The 19,741-nt window shown below is 38.7% G+C and overlaps 1 pseudogene; it reads left to right on the forward strand.

The window, feature by feature from the left end:
• The first annotated feature begins 379 nt into the window (after positions 1-379).
• Positions 380-1,315, forward strand: LOC101432339 (olfactory receptor 5AN1-like; annotated as a pseudogene).
• The last annotated feature ends 18,426 nt before the right edge of the window (positions 1,316-19,741 follow it).

The raw sequence follows: 19,741 nt of genomic DNA on the forward strand, positions 1-19,741 counted from the left end.
GCCTAAATGTCTTACTCTTAGTGCCATTTCTTCAAAGTATCTTAAGAATTTGTTCAGTCGAAGGGGTTAAATCCTAACAATCCTTATCAGGGGTAACTTACAAAACTAACCTAGCACAAGTGTTAATCAATAATTAAATATCTCTATTAATTCTCATGACAACGTAAATTAATTTGGCACATGAAGAACTTAGTAGCTACTTCTTAATTACTTTGAGGTGAAAAGGTAGGTTATTTTCACTTGAAGAGCAGCATGTATTTGTTTTCAAGAGCTTAATGAAAGAAAAGTCGGGCACATGTGAATGCGATTATGATATCAGTTTACCCAGCTCAGCAATGTATTCCATTGCCTCCTTTCTGATTTTAGAAGCACTGAGTCAATGACTATAGAAGGAAATATCACAGAGATCACCCACTTCATCCTCTTGGGATTCTCAGATTTTCCCAGAACCTTAGCAGTTCTCTTTGTTATATTCCTCGTCATCTACCTCATGACTGTGACCTGGAACCTTTGCCTCATTGTCTTAATAAGGATGGATTCCCACCTACACCCACCCATGTACTTCTTCCTCAGCCACCTGTCCTTCATAGATATCTGCTATGTTACATCCACAGCCCCAAAGATGCTCTTCCACTTCTTCCAGAAGCAGTAAACAATCACCATTTTGGGCTGTGCTGTCCCGTACTTCATCTTCTCACCTATGGGAATAAGTGAGTGTTGTCTCCTGACAGCCATGGCTTATGACCGATATGCTGCCATTTGTAAACCACTGCTCTATTCATCCATCATGTCACCCAGCCTCGGTATTCAGATGGCACCGGGAGTCTATACGGCTGGACTCTCTGGTTCTTTATCCTAATTGGGCTTGCTTCAGCTTCACTTCTGTGGGCCGAATGAAATCAACCACTTTTTCTGTGACACACCCCAATTGTTAATCTTGTCCTGCACTGATACTTTCTTCTTAAAAGTCATGCTTGCTATATTACCAATGATATTTGGGATAACAAATGCTCTAGTTATCCTGATATCCTATGTCTATATTGTTATCTCGATCATGAAGATCACTTCAGCTAAAGGCAGGTCCAAGGCTTTCAACACCTGTGCTTCTCACCTGACTACTGTTTCCCTCTTCTATACATCATCTATGTTTGTCTATTTAAGTTCCAGCTCTGGTGGTTCCTCCAGGTTTGACAGATTTGCTTCAGTTTTGTATAGTGTGGTGATTCCCATGTTGAATCCCTTGATCTACAGTCTGAGGAACAGGGAGATCAAAGTTGCTTTCAAGAAATTTCAAAAGAAGAGATGGTACTTCTAATGTCACATGCACTGATATTTGTGAAAGATTTGGCTGGTAAGAATCAATCATCATAACCCACAAAATATTCACATGAATGGGAATTAGTAAAAACAATAGTGTGCATAGACAAAAGAGGCTTTATTTAGTACAATTAATATTCCACTGTTGTCCGTGAGTAACACTGAATGTTGAAGGAAGCAGTGCATTTTAGTGTCATTTAATTATGCAACAATAATTAGCTAATACAGTATGAAGTTGGAAACTAAAAATTTTCTCCAGATCCAACTTCGCTGGTTTCAGTGCAGATCATGCTCTTCATTAGCTGTGAGATTCTGGGTAAGGCACCTACCCTTTAGGTACTTCCTATAAAATGGGAGTGATATTATATCTAACTTATTGTGTTGTTTAGAATGATTAATTGAGCTGATATTATCAAGAATACCAGATAGTGTCCCTGGCACTTAAGAAACAATATATGCATATTATGTATCATTCATTCAGAGCTTTTTATAGTTAAACACTTTAAAGTGCTCATATTAAGCTAAGTTGTCTGGCTATAACTATTTTACAGTTAACTATACAGAAGCCAGGGGAATTTAGAAACTTGCACAAATTAATTTGCTAGTAAATGATTTGTAATGAGGAACATAGTTATTAAAGCCTTCCCTCTCAATTACCTCTTAATATACAACTTACCTAATTACCTGCTTGTTTAAAAAAAAATTATCTCCACTTGGGCCAGCTCACCATGTGGGTCAACTTGCCTTCACCAGGAGGTCCTGGAAATCAAACACTGGACCTCCCATATGGTAGATAGAAGCCCAATTGCTTGAGCCATATCCATTTTCCCAAGTTACCTCTTAATATACAAGTATGGTATGAAGGAAATATAGCAATACTCCTAAGATTAGTAATTTCTCAATTCAATAGTAATCTCTTTTGGAAAGAAAAAAGAAAAGTAATGAAGCTATCAATTAAGGGAATTGCAAGAAGAATGGGAATCTGAACCACAAGGAAAATAGGAAGAACAAATAAAAAGCAGACTTATTGATATGTATGAAAAGAGAAGAAAACCTTGATAACCATGTTTGACAGACAGATGTTTATATGCAAATAAAAATGCTAATGGCATATATTTTTTGTGAAATCAGAGAATATTGAAACTTAGAGAAAAGACTAATGACTGGAAAGATTTAAAACATTAAAAGAATGCATTCACTATGGTAAGAAATTTGTTATGGCATAAATGGAAAAAATGTACCATAATTTTATCGAAAATGTTAATAACGATTCAACAACTGCAAAACAAAAGGGTACCAATAAGCAGAAGATAAAAAGTTGAAGTTATCACATACTTTTCTGCCTGTAAGGTCATTGGTCTGAATGGCTTCAGTGGTTTTATGGACAGCTTAAGTCAATATGACAAAAATATTTTAGAATATTGAAAGGATTTAAAACCTACCAATTATTTTATTTTATTTTCATTTTTTATTGTTTTTTTTTAAAAGACACATAGATCACACAAAATGTTACATTAAAAATATAAGAGGTTCCCATATACCCCACTCCCCATACCCCCACTCCTCCCACATTGACAGCCTCTTTTATCCATGTGATTCATTTAGTGATTTTAATGAGTACATTTTGGAGCATTGCTGCACAGCAAGGATTATAGTTTATTTTGTAGTTTATACTCTCTTCCAGTCCATTTAGAGGGTTATGGTAGGATATCCAATGTCCTGCATCTGTTCCTGCAATTACATTCAGGACAAATCCAAGTCCCAAAAATGCCCCCATATCACACCTCTTTTTCCCTCTCCCTGCCGTCAGCAACTCTTGTGGCCACTGTCTCCACATCAATGATTGCTACATCAATATTGCCAGAGTCACAATAATTCTATAGTAGAATAACATTAAATTCATTCTAATCCATATTTTATTCTGCCATCCTGAGAACCCTGGGATGGTGATGTTCACTCCACCTCTAAATCAAGAGGGCCTTAGATCCCACATGGCTGATGGATGGAATTCTCCTGGTTGCAGCTGAAGACTTTCTTGGTTCCCTCATGTGGTGGTTGACCATTCTCACCCTTCCTATATTCTATATGTGACTTTAATGAGACCTAAAACTGTTTTGAATACATATTTTAAAACAGGACATAGACACTGAGGAAGAAATGGAAGAGATTTCCTTTCCACTGTACATACAGTGCAACAACTATTACAGTGATGAAAGGCAAAATGTCAAAAACAATGTTTTATGATATTTTTCATTTTTTAATACCCCAATTTATTTTTTACTTTATTTTAGCTTTTCTAAACTGTTATGTATTCTGCTTCTAATCTTGAAACCTATAATTACTATTTCATTGTACTATTAGTTGAATTTGGAAATGTATTAAACTTCAGTTTTGAAGAAGTTTTGGCTGACAGAGGGGTTCAACTATGGCAGGGGAGGAGCACTGATGTGGAGTATCATTGATGGGGGATGCATGGGTGAGAGGGAGTTCTCTAGGGCATGCATACAGGGTATATAAATATGTTCATATGTTCATTGGATATTAACATATGGGGTAGAGTTCCACACCACAGCTGAGAGAGAGCGGAGTTTCCATTCTGGGAAACTCTATCGCATTCCTCAGTGGAGCAGCAACAATCAACCAAGTATAAGAGCAAAAAACATGAAGAAGAATGGCCCAGTGATTGGCCTTTGATCCTGAGAGCCTCAATGTTGCTCAAATGTGGCCACTCTCTAAGCCAAACTCAGCATGTAAATGCATTACCTTCCCCCGAGTGTGGGACATGACTCCCGGGAATGAGAATCCCTGGTGGCAAGAAATTACTACCAAGCACCAGATAGTTTTGCAACTAGAAAAAGACCTCGAATAAAAGGGGGAAATGGTAAAGAAAAATGAGTTATATGGCTAAGAGATTTCAAAATGAGTCAAGAGGTCATCAGAGGGGTTGCACTTATGCATATCTTGGCAGGATCTCAGAGACAGTCAAAGTAGATATAATGCCAGGTAGGAGTTCTCTTGAGGGCTACAGAGAAACTCAGGACCTACAGTTAGGACACATAGCTCTGGAATTCAGTGCCTTGTCAGTGGACCCTACTTTGGAATTTGTGGTCCTGAGTGTGATGGAGTTGGACTCAGGTGTGACCTCTATTCATGCTTCTTCTGTCACCTTTACTGAACTTGTGGTTGGTGCTGGGGTTGGTGTATGCTCAGAAGACTTGAATCCCTGGACAGTCTATGTACCAGCTGAACCTTGAGCCTCAGCAGAGTTGCAACTCCTAATCATCCCTTGATCGGACTTACCCAGGTCACCATGTTTTTAAACTGCCTTTCTCAGATCCAGAAAATTTTCTCTTTTTCCCTGTATAGATTCATGAGAAAAAGAAAGTGGTTGGGAAGTTAGGGAAACAGGAGTCTGGTTAGCCCAATCAAACCAAATCAATCCCAGAATTAATTTATAAATATAGACTTCCTGCTCATTTAATTTATTCTTGATATCATCAAGATTATCACTCTAGTATGAAATATTGTAATTATTGCTCCAAACAATTATAGAACAATTTGTGTCTCATCACTTGGGATTGTGGAAGTTGAAATCATGTATAAAAACCCCAAAGGGGTGCTTTCACAGTAACATAAAATAGGTAGTTAGAAACCAAAAAGACTTATTCTGTTATACTAATTTTGGGTTTATTATCATAATTAGGCCTTGATTAGATAAAATTTAAAAGAAATAAAACAAGCACAGAAAGATATTAAAACATATCTAACACATTCCTAATTCAAAAGCATATTCTCAGATATCAGAAATTGTTGCAATTGTCTGTAGTATTTTAAAATAGTACCTTATAATGCCATTGTAAATATCGAGATCCACAGTGCAAGATAATAATGAAGTTATATCTCAGTAAAAAAAATTGGCATTTTAAATTCTCTCATCAAGAACCTAAGTTCATTTCATGTGTTAATTCTACATTTTGGTTTTATCTTCATTCCCTGGCTGGTAGCAGGTTCATTACAATTGTTCTACAAGTTATTTCCAGGTAAGACAATGTTCAGAGGATAGAAGTGTGTCTTTAATAAAAAAAGGAAAGATTATTCAATACTATTCTCACCTTCCTCTCACAGCAGAATTCCATACAACTATTAGTGGACAAAACAGGGCCTCCTGTCCATTCCTAAAACAATCACTGGAAATGCAAACAGGAATGTCTTTAGAACAAAGTTCTTCTGAAATAGAACTACCATGTCAGAATTAAATGTCAGCCTTTATGGAAAAACTGGCATACAAATGATCACTGTGATATTACATGCTATATCCTTATGTGTTCTAATAAAACTTCTCTCTTGTGCAAAAGGAGGTTGACTTGTGTTCATGTTAAAATTTAGGAGCAAAATTGATCCATAAGGACAGAAGGGGTAAGTCCATAGATGAGATGCACACTGAGGTTCGTAGTTATTTACCTAGCTAAGGAAGTAGCTTGGCAGTGGTCATCAGTGGTCATCTCACCAACAAGATGTTTAGCCTTTGTATTTATTTGGTAATGTGACTCCATCTGGCTCAGATACAGCTGTGATGTGTCCCCTAAGCCTAATCAAGAGGCCCCGAATAGCCAAAGACATATTGAAAAAGAAAAATGAAGTTGGAGGAATCACACTACCTGGCTTCAAGACATATTACAAAGCTACAGTAGTGAAAACAGCATGCTTATTGGCACAAGGATAGACACACTGACCAATGGAACCGAATTGAGAGTTCTGATATAGATCCTCATATATACAGTCATATGTTATTTGACAAGGCCACCAAACCCTCTCAACTGGGAGAGAATGGCCTCTTCAACAAATGGTGCCTGGAGAACTGGATAGGCATATGTAAAAGAATGAAAGAGGATTACCAATTTACACCTTATACAAAAATCAACTCAAGATGGATCAAAGACCTAAATATAATACCCAAGACCATAAAGACCTTGGAAAGCAAAGTAGGGAAGCATCAACAGGAACTTGCAATAGAAAACAGCTTTATGAACTTCACACCAAAAGCACGAGCAGGAAAAGAACAAATAGATAAATGGGACTTACTCAAAATTAAAGCTGTCTACACCTCGAAGGAGTTTGTCAGAAAAGTGAAAATAGAACTTACAAAATGGGAGAAAATTTTTGGTACCCATATATCTGATAGGAGACGTATCTTGCATATATAAAGAACTCCTATATCTTGAAAATAAAAAGACAAAGAGCCCATTTTAAAAATGGGAAAAAGATTTGAACCAACACTTCTCCAAAGATGATATACAAATGGTTAAAAAACACAAGAAAAAATGCTCAAAATTCCTAGCTATTAGGGAAATGCAAATCAAAACAACAATGAGATACCATGTTACTCTCATAAGACTGGCAGCTATCAAAAAATCAGAAGAGTACAACTGTTGGTGCGGATGTAGAGGAATGGGAACACTCATCCACTGCTGGTGGGAATGCCGAAGGATCCAGCCATTCTGGAGGACACTTTAGCAGTTTCTCAAAAAACTAACTATAGATGTGCCATAAGGCCCAGCAATTCCACTGCTGGGTATATACCCAGAAGATCTGAAAACAAGGATACATACTGATATATGCACACCAATGTTCATAGCAGCACTATTCACTATGGCCAAAAGTTGGAGACAACCCAAATGCCCATCAACAGATGAATGGATAAATAAAATGTGGTATATACCTACAATGGAATACTACTCAGCTATAAGAACAAATACAGTACAAACACATGTGATAACATGGATGAACCTTGTGAAACTTATGTTGAGTGAAACAACCCAGGTATTGAAGGACATATAACACATCAACTCTCTGATATGAAATAAGTAAACCAAGGTGTCTCAGAGAGCTAGCGACTGGATGATAAACTTTAAGGTAGTTGAGGGGTGAAGGATGATTGTGAGCTGACAGCTACTTGGGTGAAATCTATGATAAACGGGAGGCAAGTATTTGTTCAGAGAAGGGATAAAATGGGGAATAGTGATAACTTTGGGTAGGGCTGCATAGCCCTTAGGGGCACTTGGGATGGGAGGATGGGTCAGATTGCCAAAGAAATTGGGGAGACAGTGAGTAGAACATTTGATCATGGGAGATTGTCAGGAATGTGGTTGAAATTGTGGTGTAGAGAAAACACTTTAGAGAAGGTAATATGGAAGCTTGACTGTTTGGGATGCTTAAGGGGGTGCATCTGACACAGGGCAAGCTTCTGGGGAGTGTGTGAGTGCTCATTTTGTCATAGTGGATTATATCATTGGGTGGAGACCCATACAATGAGAGCAAAGGTATACCCAAATCTTAGGGAGGACTGATGTTCTCAAACACAGGAAATTGTATCTCTTGAGAGAAATTGGTGCCAATTGGGAGCCAACAGGTTAGAGTAATCAAGTATGTGAAGCCCTCAACATTTTTGCATGTATCTCTGAATATAATCCTTCAAATAATGAAGATTGATTGTCATGGTGGGCCCTGAGAGGAGGGGGAAAGAGATGTTGAATACATGGAATCTGGGTAACTGCGGGGCAATAGAAGTGTTGCGCAGGATCATGCCATGATGGATATAGGTCATGTTAAATTACACCAAAAATGTATAAAAGTCTATAGGCTAAAATGTAAACCATAATGTAAAACATAAGATAACTACAAATTTAGAAAATTATATAGTCTAAAATATAAGCCATAATGTAAACCCAAATGAAACCATTTTTGAAAACTATCATTTCAATATCTGTACACGAACTGCCGCAAATATAATATGAACATGTAAAAAGATCACTGTTGGGGAACGGACAAAGGGTTTGATGTTGGATATGTGGTAGTACCATATATTGTATATGTGAATTACTGTGACCTAAAACTTATGTCAAGAGAAACTTAATAATCAGGAAAAAAGAAAGAAAGGAGGTAGACAGTGAGGAAGAAATGGAAGAAATTGCCTTGCCATTGCACATACAGGACAACACCTATAGCAGTGATGAAAGGCAAAATGTCAAAAACAAAGCTTTTTCATTTTTTCATTTCTTTCACACCGCAATTTATTTTTCCTTTATTTAATTTTTCTAAATTTCTATGTATTCTATATCTAACCTTTAACCAAATCATTATATTCCATTTTTCTATTAATGGAACCTGGAAATATACTGGGCTTCCTTTCTGAAGAAGTTATGGACTACAGAGAGGTTCAACAATGGTAGGGGAGGAGCACTTGTGTGGGGAGTCATTAGTGGGGGGCGCACAGTTGGGAGGGAGTTCTCCAGGGCATGTATACAGGGTACATAGAAAGGTTTGGATATTTTCACAGTGGTTTCAGTTGGAAAGGACAGATGAGAGAGTGCTGAATTCCAGACCAGGGAGCTCTATCACATTCCCCAATGGAACAACAAAAATCCCTCAAGTGCAATGACAAAGACCAACAATGATGGATGGTCCAATGATGAGCCCTTGATACTGATGGCTCAGATTTTGAGCCAGTATACCGGAAATATGAACTAGGCCTATAGCTGTGGCATGCCTAAGAGTTACCTCCTGAGAGACTCCATGTTGCTAAATGTGGCCACACTCTCAGCCAAACTCCACATATAGAGCATTGCCTTTCCTCCAGTGTGGGGCATGACTCCTGGGGATGAGCCTCCCTGGCACCGAGGGATTGCTACCAAGCACCAGCTGATGATGTAACTTCAAAAGGACCATGAACAAAGAGGTCAACTCAGACTAGCAAAATATCTCAGCCTACATGTAATATCAGGTGTTAAAAACTGCATTTTGATCTTCAATAAAAGGGAGAAATGGAAAGGACAAATGAGTTTATATGGCTCTGAGTCTCCACAAACAAGTTGGGAGATCATTAGGGGGTGATGCTTACGCACGCCTAAGCAGGGTAACAGAGACATCCAAGGGAGATGGAAACCCAGGTGCTGGTTCTCCTGAGGGGTGCAGCGACCCACAGGTACTATGGTCAAGGCAGATAGCTCTGGAGTTCAGGGCCATGTCAGTTGGCCCTACTTTGGAGTTTGTGTTCCTGAGTGTGATGGAGTTGGACTCAGATATAGCCTTTCTACACATGCCTTTTTTGTCACATTTACAGGACCTGTGGTTGGCATTTGAGTTGGTGTGTATTCAGGAGACCTGAATCTCTGAACTGTCCATGTGATGGCCAGGACCTGGGCCTCAGAAAACTTGCAGCTTCTACCCTCTGGTTTCTTGGACTTACTCTGAACAGCTGACAGGGAGGTGAAGGGGGTCAACCACCACACCAGGAAACCAAGAGTGCCTACAGCTGCAAGCAGGACAAATGCATCCATCATCCATGTGGAATCTAAACCCCCTCTTGATGTAGAGGGGACTGGACATAGCCATCCCAGGTCCATAAGATGGAGGAAAAGAGTATGGATTGGAGTGGGCTTACTGGTGTTCTGCTGGGGAACTATTGTGATTAGTAAGGGAAGAAATTGTAGTAGTGATGTGGAAACCGTGGCAACAGAGGCTGGTGATGGTCGGGAGAGGGAAGAAGAGATATAGTGTGGGGGCATTTTCAGGATTTGGGATTGGCCTAGGTGGTGCTGCAGGGATGGATGCTGAATGTTGTGTGTCCTCTCACGGCCCATTGGGTGGACTGGGGGAGAGTGTGGACTACAATATGGACCACTGTCCATGTGCTGCAGCGGTTCTCCAAAATGTCTTCACTGGGTGCCGTGGATGTGTCACAATGATGGAAGAGTTTGTTGATGGGAGAGGGGTGGCACTGGTGAGCTGGGGGGTATATAGGGACCTGATTTTTTTAATGTAACATTTAAAAGAAAATAAAGAAGAAGAAGAAGAAGAAGAAGAAGAAGAAGAAGAAGAAGAAGAAGAAGAAGAAGAAGAAGAAGAAGAAGAAAGTGGGGACACAGCAAATCCAGTGCTCCCATGGAACTGTGTCTTGCTTCAACAGTGTTTGAGCAGACAGACTGGGCGAATTTTCCCCACAGCTTCAACCACCTTGCAACTGCTTCTCCAGTTGCCAGATCTGGGACCAACTTCTCTGCAATCCCCTACTTTCTGGACCAGCTAACACCGCTTTTTGTGGTTAGCTCCTCATTGTCCACCAACCGCGATCTCCCAGATCCGTCCGAATTATTCTGCCAAAGTGCAGGCCTCTGTTAACCTCCTGGTCAACTGACAATGCAGGTCCCCTCCACCTACCTCTCTCTGGGTTACTATTTTTACCTCGATGATGTGGCCCTCAAGGGCGTGGACCACCTCCGCTAGTTGGCAAAAGAGACGCTTGAGGGCTTTGAGAGTCTCTTGAAGATGCAAAACCAGTATAGCAGCCACACCCTCTTCCAGGATGTGAATAAACCTTCCAAAGAGGACTGGGGTAAAACCCTGGATGCCATGGAAGCTGCCCTTGTCCTGGAGAAGAGCCTGAACCAGGTCCTTTTGGATCTGCATGCCCTGGGATCTGCCAACACAGACCCCCATCTCAGTGACTTCCTGTAGAACCATTTCCCCGATGAGGAAGTGAAATTGATTAAAAAGATAGGTAACCACCTGACCAAACTCTGCAGGCTGGCTGGTGCCTACAGGTTAGGCTAAGTGAGTATCTCTTAGAAAAGCACACCCTCAAGCAAGACTAGGGGTCTCTGGAGCCCAGACGCCATGGTGGGGGGGGGGGGGGTCTGGGGCTCTATTCCCCCAGCATCCAGGTTTCTGCCTGAGCCCCTCTGGCCAGGAGGCATCATTCTAACTGCCATCTTGTAGCCCTCTAACAAGCCCTGAACAAAGTATTAACAATAAGGCTTTTTGTAGCAAAAAAAAAGAAGAGGTTGGTGCCTCTACTCACTTCATGTATTCTGACGAGATCGGGTGTGTTCAGGGTGGTATGTCCATAGACATTTCATGTATTCTGTTACAAATAATGTTCTACATTTTCCATAACTCTCTGTTTAGAAACCACCTTTTTTCTTTGCCACAAGAAGTCAAATCAGCTTTTCCTTCTCCGTTTAAAAACACTTTCCATCAGTGTAGTTTTCAGATGTTTGAAGGCTCTGTAATTGCTTTCTATAATATCATATATGCTATTCTCTTTAATACACCAACCAAAGACCATGCATGCGTTTCCCTCTTTAATCATTCAAAATAATTTTATTTTAATAGTAATATTTGGTTAATACACCATTATGCTTTCCTATCTTTTTTCCCTGTTAATATTCGTTGTGTGTTCCTAAAGATGCATTTGATAGTAACCTTTCTCCATGCTCAAATAGTGGCCCTTCCTCTTGTAGGGGTCACTTGCTTGTTCCAAGCAGGATGAGGACAAGACTCAGTTTTGTGAATCTTTGTGACACTGTGTACCCATCAGCTTTGTGTTCCAAAGAGTGAAACGGATTGCTGCACAGCACACACTGAGTCACCTTGACTTCTACCACTCATGCTAACAGGATCCTCAATTTTACAGCATCTGAAATATTACTGGCACATAGTATGCACTTAACCAATAATTGTTGAATGAATGAATTAACTTTAGTATTTTAGCACGTATTTTATCATTTTGAATCCTCCTAATTCAAAATTACCAAGTTACATATATTCAACGTTTCTGAAAGTGCTTCACAAAATGTGAAATGTATCATGAGGCATATAAGCTCTTAGTTGAGACCTTCTAAGGGACATACAATTACAATATCTTTAAAATGTTTAGGATTCCTTAAAGTGTAACAGCATACACATTCAGTTTTATAATGAACCTAATTAAAATTGTGTATCATAGGATTTGTTTTTCAGGTCAATTGCACTGTGTAAGTCAAATGATCTATTTTAGAGTTTACATTTGGGGATACAGATTTCTAAGTTTTTCACTTGATTTCTGTATATTGCAATTCAAGTTTTAAAACTATGATCTAATCATAGTTTTCGAATGAAAAGGAAATGTGATTTTCTCTTATGTATACATATATATATATTGAGAGAGACATATATATAATTTTCCTATTCAGGTATAAGTCATTGGAATATTAAAAAACGTGTTTTTGAATTATCAATAGTCTTTGGAAAGTAGTAAAATAACCATGTAATCTAGTTGTCCTTTATGAGCAGATGTGAGATTTTAAAAATTGAATGAAGATTACTTTGATTAATAAATATATAAACATACAAACACAAAGTTCCATTTCAAAGGTAATACATGAAAATGTAAACAATTTTTATACCTAATGAAATTTAATAAAAAGAAATGTAAAAATAATTTAAAATTATATATATGAATGCTGGGGGAATAAATTATCAATGAAACAGTTATTTTTTACCAACCACAGTATAAAATTGTTTAAAACATTTAAAATTATAGTTGTGATGCTTGTTTATAAATAATGGGTTGAATCCATGAATTTGTCTAATTGCCTGTATTCCCTCCTAGAACTCACCTAAAATGACCATGAAATATTTTTTTCTGTAGAAGAATATCATCAAGGTTTGGAGAATGGGGAGGACAGATTACAACAAACGTTGAAACAAGAAAGGGCCAACTAACTCAGATTTGAAAATACAGAGAGCTATGGGTCCCAAAGGGGTGGAAAATGTGTGTGTGAGGTAAGTCTTGGAGAAGGAAGTCAACTTGCATGCACAACCCCAGAAACGATCAAGAAATCGAAGGTATTAGATACCTACACAGGCTGGGTGAGAATTAACAGGTGAGGCTTGTTTGAAAATCTCCTTAAGAAATATCTGGTTTTCCAGGTCCAAAGCCTAGATCATCCCTCCCTTCCTCTAGCACACTGGTAGCTCCTGCCACAGCATCTTTTATTAACTCCAGCAGAAAGACTGGAAGTTTATTTTCTAGAGAATGAATTCAGGGACTATGGGATTAGGGCCATCAAACATATCTAAGAAGGAATGCTTTACTCAGAGGATTTAGGAATAGTAGCTACACGGTTAAAAAAAGGCATTCTCCTTGCCTGTTGCCGCTTTCCTTGTCACACACCCACTCCCTTCATATTCAGTTTTCAGAACATTCCAAGTTGGGTTGATATCTCCTGGGAAGGAGACTGTAGAATTCCTAGTAGAGATGAACTTGCATAGAAGAAAAACCTATTAGGAGTCCATTGTGGCAATTGTGGAATCTCTTCCAAATCACATAGAGTAAAGCCTGTCAGAGGACAATTCCTGACCATAAACACCAAACTTCAATGTTCTTTTTCATTTCTCACTTTGCAATATGAAAGGACAACCAATTTCTATCACAGAAAGTCCCTAAAATAAACAAACAAGAAAAAAAAAACCCAGTTAGATGACAAAAACAAATAGCAGGGAGCAGAAAAATATGTATAAAGTAAAATTTCAAAATTAATATACTTAGAGGAATTAAAGACACTTTTATGTTCTTAAAACAAGAAGAGGGTACTATCTAAGAAGAATAAGAATGGGAGCAGGATTTTTTCCCACTGTCGGTCTTTAAAAATGACTTGACTTTTAAAACTACGTATAATTCTTGTTTATTATGTTGATAGGTAAATTACAAAAATTAGTGTTCATTTATTTTTACTGCCCCACAGGCAGGATCATTTTTTTTCTGTGAAGAATGCCTTGAATTTTTGAGGAGTGGGAAGAATCCTCTTTTCCAATCTCAGCCATCATTGTTTGGGAGGAATTGTGCCAACCCTGGTTCAGTGCTGAATCCTGACTAATTTTAGCCAATGAGAAAATATAATCCACTTAGCCACCTAGCTTGGGGGAGAAATGGTGGCACTATAAAGTGTTGAGCGGTATATTCTAGTATTAACCTGTGGTACCTGTGAATTTGACTTTATTTAATAATAGAATCTTTGCAAAGTAATTAACATCAAGTTAAGAAGCTATACTGGATTGGAATTATTCTTGAATACAATTACCAGTGTCTTTATGAGAAGAGGGACGTTTGGACACAGAGGGACAGAAGATACACACCAACAGAGAGAAGGATACATGATAATGGTAGCAGAGATTGTACTAACATCTTTACAAGCTAAGAAACACCAAGGTTTGCTGGCAAGCACCATAAGCAATGAGAATGGTATGAAACAGATTCCCCCTCAATATATTTAGAAGGAACCAATTTTACCAAAACCTTGATTTCAGATTTCTGAGCTTCTGAACTGTGATAAAATAAATTTCTGTTGTTTTAAGCCTTCCAGTTTGTGCTAATTTGTTATGGCAGCCCTAGGATACTAACATAGGGCCATTGTCCAATCAGAGTCAGAAAGTTGCAAGAAGGTGTTTGCTGGGGATTCTGGGATAGAAAATCTAACTCTTCTGTTTCTAACATGAGAAAATAATCTTTCTTCTTGGAATGATGTGGATTGAGCCAGTGAGAGCTGGCATTTATCAACAATTTTTCTGCCATTAAGGCAATTAGCAAGAGGATGGAACAACTGCTGCATAAAACATAGTAAAGAAAAATATATCTGCATATTTGGTAATAGTATTTGAACCAAGGGATCGCAAGCAATGAGGGGGTGGGGAGAAATAAATAAACAATTTTTTTTAAAAATGAGTGAGAGGATTGTGGAAAGATGGTGGAGAAGGACGTTCAGGAATCAGACCCTCCACCAAAACAACTATTGAACTGGTAGGAACTGTTTGAATCAATTATTTTGAAACTCTAGAGTCTAGTAGAAGAGTGGACAGAAGAGGCTGGTAAGTGTCATCCTCCCTGAAGCATATGCCACTCCTCAATCCCCCACTCTCTTGGCAGGCAGTAGTGGGGACTGAAGATTGGGTTCCTGGTGCAGCTTGCCTGTGTCAGGCTGGGAAATAAAGACCTAGGATTCAAACTCTGGGGTGGGTTGTTTGATGCTGATCACTGATTAAAAAAGCAAATCAATTTTATTGATATATATTAATAAAGTGTGAAGTTTATCCACATTGTACAACTAATGGTATTTTGTATAATCACATAGTTTTGCACTCATCACTTTAATCATTATTAAAACATTTTCATTATTTCAATAATAGTAATAAAAAAAACACAGGCAAAAAAAATCCTCATCTCTCAACCTCTCTGTTTCCCTTGCTGTACACAGCTGCTATTTCTGACTATTCTTGCATATTTACATATTTGTTTATTAAACAGCTATGTGGAGATATAGTCACATACCATATGATCTATCCAAAGTGTATAATCAATGACTTTTTTTAAAAGATTTATTTCTCTCCCCTTCCCCCCTCTCCCCCATTGTCTGCTCTCTGTGTCTATTTGCTGCATATTCTTTGTCCGCTTCTGTTGTTGTGAGTGGCATGGGAATCTGTGTTTCTTTGTGTTGTGTCATCTTGTTGTGTCACCTCTCCGTGTGTGTGGTACCATTCTTGGGCAGGCTGTCCTTTCTTTCACACTGGTCAGCTCTCCATATGGGGCACACTCTTTGTGCGTGGGGTTCCCCTATGCCGGGGACACCCCTGCTTGGCACGGCACTCCTTGACTGCATCAGCACTGCGAATGGGCCAGCTCCACATGGGTCAAGGAGGCCTGGGTTTGAACCATGGACCTCACATGTGGTAGATGGACACGCTAACCACTGGGCCAAATCTGCCACCCCAGTGACTTTTTAAGCTACTAAAAAGTCCTTGGGAAGCGACTGTGGTGCAACCTATAGAATGTCCACCTACCATATGAGAGGGTCCAGGGTTTGATACCCAGGGTCACCTGACCCAAGTGTTGAGCTGGCCCATGTGCAGGGCTGCCGTGCTCAAGGAGTGCTGAGCCATGCAGGGACACCCCCGCATGGGGTACCCATGTGCAAAGAGTCCACCATGTAAGGGGAGTCACCCTGTGGGGGAAAAAAAGCACATTCCGCCCAGGAGCAGCTCCGCACACACTGACAGCTGACACAGCAAGATGATGCAACATAAAAGAGACACAGTTTCCTGGTGCCACCAAGGGTGCAAGCGGACACAGAAGAACACACAGTGAGTGGACACAGAGAACAGACAATGGGGTGCCGGGAAAAGGAGAAAAAAATAAAATAAATCTTAATGAAAAGATCCTTCACTATAAAATTGTAAAATACATAGAAAAATAGATTAAAAGAAATTACAAATTTTAAATGAGAGTACAAGACCAGGTTACATTTAATATAATCAATTATAAAAAATAAATAACATAGCAACAAACATTTATCAATGTAAATAATTAAATATAATAGAAATTAATTATAACATAATTCTAATTTTTATATTACAGCTTTAACTATTGGACATAATAATCTCTAAGAATGAAATAAGTTATTGGCTTAGTTATTTAACTTCCATTTAGGCCATAATTCTGTCTAGATAATCAAATTCCTACTTAGGAATTCTTCACATCTAATTGGAATGAATTACAGTAGATAACTTGCCAACTGATAATTTTATGAGACAGAAAACATCAAAATCTTTTTTAACAGAGGTCATGGTAAACTATTATTGATCTAGATTGATTAGTTTAATTAAAGAGTATGAAGAAAAAAGGGTTAAATAAAAATAAAGCATCCAAAAATATATCTTTTCCTGTTCTCCTCAATTAAAAGCAAGTGTTTATTTTGTATGAAAAAAATTACAATACACTGATCACAGGAACAATTTGCCAGTTTCATTGAGTAATTATTGTTCATATACTATAATACTGTTATTTTGCATTTCTCATGTCTACTCCAGCTCTTTTTTGGTTACTATTTGCATGCAATACTTTTTTTCCAACCTTTCAATTTAAACCTGGTTGTGTTTTTACATCTAGGGTGGATCTCTTGTAGACAACATACAGATGGCTCATATTTTTTTTTATCCATTCTGTCAGTCCAAGTCTTCTGATTGCAAAGTTCAATCCATTAACATTCAGTGTTATTCCTTTCAAGGCATTACTTCATCCATTTTGTCCTTTGACTCTCTGTTGTCGTATCATTCTATTGTCTGTCTTCTTATCCTTTAGTTTACCCTTCCTAAAAATCTTCTAAACTCTTCTCCAAATTTCTCATCCTTGTTTTTTTCCTTTCAGACTGCAGCACCTCCTTTAACATCTCTTGCAAATCTGGTCTTGTGTCAACATATTCTATCAGTTTTTGTTTGTCTTTGAAGACTTTAAACTCACCCTCATTTTTGAAGGACAGATTTGCTGGATACAGAATTCTTGGCTGGCAGTTTTTCTTATTCAGTACCTGAAATATATCATATCACTTTCTTCTCTCCTCCATAGTTTCTTAATCTTATTAAGTTTCCCTTATATGTGATGTTTTGCTTTTCTCTTGTTGCTTTCAGAATCTTCTCTTTATCTTTGATATTTGTCATTCTGAATAGTAGGTGTCTCAATGTAGGTCTAGTCAGGTTTATTCTGTTTGGAGTTTGTTGTCCTTGGATATTGATATTTATCTCCTTCGTAAAGGTTGGGAAGTTCTCAGTCATTTCTTTCCTCAAGTAGTTTTTCTGCCCCTTTTCCGTTCTCTTATTTTAGGACACCAATATTGCAAATATTTGTGTGTTTTGCGTTGTCTTTCAATTCCCCGAGACTCTGTTCCATTTTTTCTCTTCTCTTTACTTTCTGTTCTCCTACCTTTTCCAGCTCAGACGTTCTGTTTTGAAATTACTGATTCTGTCTTCAAGCAAGTCAAATCTTGAACTGAATTTTTAATCTCATCCATTGTGCCTTCCATTCCCATCAGCTCTGCTGCCTTTCTTTGAAGGCTTTCAAATTGTTCTTTATGCTCACCCAATGTCTTCTTAATGTTCTTCATTTCTTTGATCATATTTTCTTCCAATTCTTTGCATGATTTAGGAGAGCTGTGTGATTATCACTGAATAATGTTCTTAAGTCTGTATTTCTTCAGGATATTTGGTAAGTTCTTTTGGCTGGGCCATCTCTTTGTCTTTCCTAGTATGGTCTTTAACTTTTGTTGATGTCTAGTCATCTGAACATATTGGTGAATTTATTTGGGTGGCTAATTTTTCTCTTGCCTACTGTTTTATTTTCCTCCACAGCTCTTATTTGATATTTGGTTCAATTTATTCCCAGTCTATATAATTGCCCAGTTTAAGTTGTTCAAAATCAGGCCAGGGACTCACTAGGGTGACACAGATTTTTTCCCAGGGATTGAATATAGAGTGCAGTTTTTGTCCCTGAAGTCCAGACTGGCCAGCAGATAGTGCTCATCAGTCCACCTTTACACAGAAGTGTTTCATTCTCAGCATTCCTATGCCCTTTGTTGAATCTACAGATGGGAAATTCAAAGCAGACTCCGTTGGCTGAATTCACTATAGAAAAGAACCCTGACCTCACTTCCCTTTTCCCTTGAGACAGCTGACAGGGAGGAGGATTCTGTTGCCCCCTCTGTCAGCTGCAATGAGCAAGATGTTTTATCCAACTTAGTATCTTGGGGGTAGTGGATGAAAACCCTTCCCAGGCACTTTGGGGGCTTGGTAATTCAGTTTGTCATTTCAGGCGCTTCATCTCTCTGTCCCTCACCCTCTTGGGCGTTGTGTAGCACAGTCCTGGTCTGCTGACCCCCAAAGCAGGACTCTTAGACAGCTTCTGGCCCTTTAGTGTGCTTTTTAAAAATTAACTAACTATTTATTTATCAAATTGTCTTTTATTAAAAGATACATAAGTCAGAAAAATGTTACATTTAAAAATACAAGAGGTTCCCACATACCCGTCCTCCCATCCCCCCACTCCTCCCACATCAACAACCTCCCTCATCATTGTGACACATTCATTGCCTTTGGTGATTACATTTTGAGCACTGGTGCACCGCATGGATTATAGTTTACATTGTAGTTTACACTCTCACCCAGTCCATTCACTGGGTTATGGCAGGATATATAACGTCCAATATCTGTCCCTGCGATATCATTTAGGAGAACTCCAAGCCCTGAAATTGCCCCCACATCTCATCTCTACTTCCCTCTCCCTGCCCTCAGCAACTACCTTGGCAACTTTCTCCAGAACAATGCTACAGTTTCTTCCATTTTTAGTCACATAGTTCTATAGTAGAATACCAGAAAGTTCACTCTAATCTATACTTTATTCCTCCATCCTTTGGACACTGGGTTGGTGATATTTGCTCCACCTCTATATCAAGAGAGGATTTAGATTCATGGTTGATGGATGTCATTCTCCTGATTGGAGTTGTAGGCATTCTCAGTTCCCTGGTGTGGTGGTTGACCATCTTCACCTCTCTTTAACTGACATGTGCAAGTTCAACAAACCAGGGAGTAGGAGCTGCAACTCTGTTGAAGCTCAAGGCTCAGCTGGCACATGGCCAGTCTAGAGATTGAAGTCTTCTGGGTATACACCAACCCCAGAACCAATCACAGGTTCAGTTAAAATGATAAAAGACACGTGTGTAGAAAGTTCACACTTCAGTCCAATGCCATCACACTCAGGAACACAAACTCCCAGATAGGGCCCACT

Source organism: Dasypus novemcinctus, chromosome 10, assembly GCF_030445035.2.
Source record: "Dasypus novemcinctus isolate mDasNov1 chromosome 10, mDasNov1.1.hap2, whole genome shotgun sequence".
NCBI classification, from domain to species: domain Eukaryota; kingdom Metazoa; phylum Chordata; class Mammalia; order Cingulata; family Dasypodidae; genus Dasypus; species Dasypus novemcinctus.